Here is a 1,754-nt window from a genome sequence, read left to right as displayed (position 1 = left end):
CCTATTTCGCGGGTCCCATTCACCAAATCCGTGTTAATGATCTTGGTTTTTGTTTATTCAAGACCATTTCTAATAGGCAATTAGGAAATAAAGAAGGTCTGTTTTCCCCTATACTTTGGACCCTGTTATTCATCCACCTTACATTATTATCTCGGCAGTTTAAACCCCTTTTTCAGGGTCATATTATGGAATAGGTAGGTAGTAAGTAGGTACTTCTTGTTGACTTGCCGCTGCTCGTGGTTTTTGTTTATTCAAGACCATTTCTAATAGGCAATTAGGAAATAAAGAAGGTCTGTTTTCCCCTATACTTTGGACCCTGTTATTCAACCCCCTTACATTATTATCTCGGCAGTTTAAACCCCTTTTTCAGGGTCATATGGAATAGGTAGGTAGTAAGTAGGTACTTCTTGTTGACTTGCCGCTGCTCGCAACCCTTTTTATTACAAGAAATACTAGTCAGTGGGCAAGTTTAACTTTCGTTCCTCCATTTTAAAGACATTGTATTAAAAATTCAATAATTTTGCATTGATTATAAGGAGAACGAATTAAACCGACCATAAAAAGAATCTGATATGTTCGAAGCTTTCTACAATACCTATGTATCTAACAGCCAATATAAATGGCATATAGGTATTTCCCATGAGAACGAGAAAGAGCTCGCACGTTGCTATTTTTTCATTTTATAATTTACTTGTTTGAACAAAATATTTGATAGTAGTGGACAAAGTAAAAAGCGGAATAAGATAAATGAGCATAATAAGAGATTTTTATTTTATTAATATTTTTTAATATGATACATACACATAATATCCTAAGTGAACTATACTATGTACATAAGTACCTAAATATTAGGAAGGTACATTTTTATGTACATCGTAGTGGACAAAGTAAAAAGCGGAATAAGATAAATGAGCATAATAAGAGATTTTTATTTTATTAATATTTTTTAATATGATACATACATAATATCCTAAGTGAACTATATTATGTACATAAGTACCTAAATATTAGGAAGGTACATTTTTATGTACATTTGGTTTATTTTGTCATTTATTCTTCCTGAAAGCTTTAACAAAATTCCTTAAAAAATTAATTTTGAAATATGTACAGGTTATTAGCGAACAAAATTCAACTAAATCAACACAACCCAATGCACTGCTAAAAGCGACGCCACACCGTATACCTTCTATTGGAAAATTCTTCCTGGACCTCAAAACAGACTTAATGGGACTGCTCTGTACTTCTGTGGGTACCACGGAGGATTCTCAACCCTTGACGACGGTCACAGATTTGAATCAAGTCTCCATTTCTGGGAATCCTTCCTCTGGCATTAGCAAACCTGCAAAACAATCGGGGGAATAGTTTACATTAGTGTCCATAAATAATAGGTATATGTGGGTATAAGGTGAGGTTGACGTAGGTTTGGTACGTTTTGTTTTGGGGCATTCGTGATACGTACCTACATTATATTATAAGTTGAACGATGGTTTTTGTGAACATTTATTTGAACTCATTTATTCCCACAGTTTCGTCCCCTTGACGACGGTCACAGATTTGAATCAAGTCTGCATTTCTGGGAATCCTTCCTCTGGCATTAGCAAACCTGCAAAACAATCGGGGGAATAGTTTACATTAGTGTCCATAAGTAATAGGTATATGTGGGTATAAGGTGAGGTTGACGTAGGTTTGGTACCTACGTTTTGTTTTGGGGCATTCGTGATACGTACCTACATTATATTGTAAGTTGAACGATG

At 34.8% G+C, this 1,754-nt stretch overlaps 1 long non-coding RNA gene across 1 annotated transcript; it reads left to right on the top strand.

The window, feature by feature from the left end:
- The first annotated feature begins 739 nt into the window (after positions 1–739).
- On the top strand, positions 740–1,313 carry LOC113472812. Its single transcript, XR_003394976.1, has 2 exons — positions 740–856; positions 1,016–1,313. It is a non-coding gene; the product is annotated as an uncharacterized LOC113472812 (long non-coding RNA).
- Positions 1,314–1,754: the final 441 nt, after the last annotated feature.

The sequence above is a fragment of the Diaphorina citri genome, unplaced genomic scaffold, assembly GCF_000475195.1.
Source record: "Diaphorina citri unplaced genomic scaffold, Diaci psyllid genome assembly version 1.1 scaffold8757, whole genome shotgun sequence".
In the NCBI taxonomy this organism is placed as follows: domain Eukaryota; kingdom Metazoa; phylum Arthropoda; class Insecta; order Hemiptera; family Psyllidae; genus Diaphorina; species Diaphorina citri.
The sequence above is the reverse complement of the archived record's forward strand: the minus strand, read 5'-3'. Positions and strand labels throughout refer to the sequence as shown.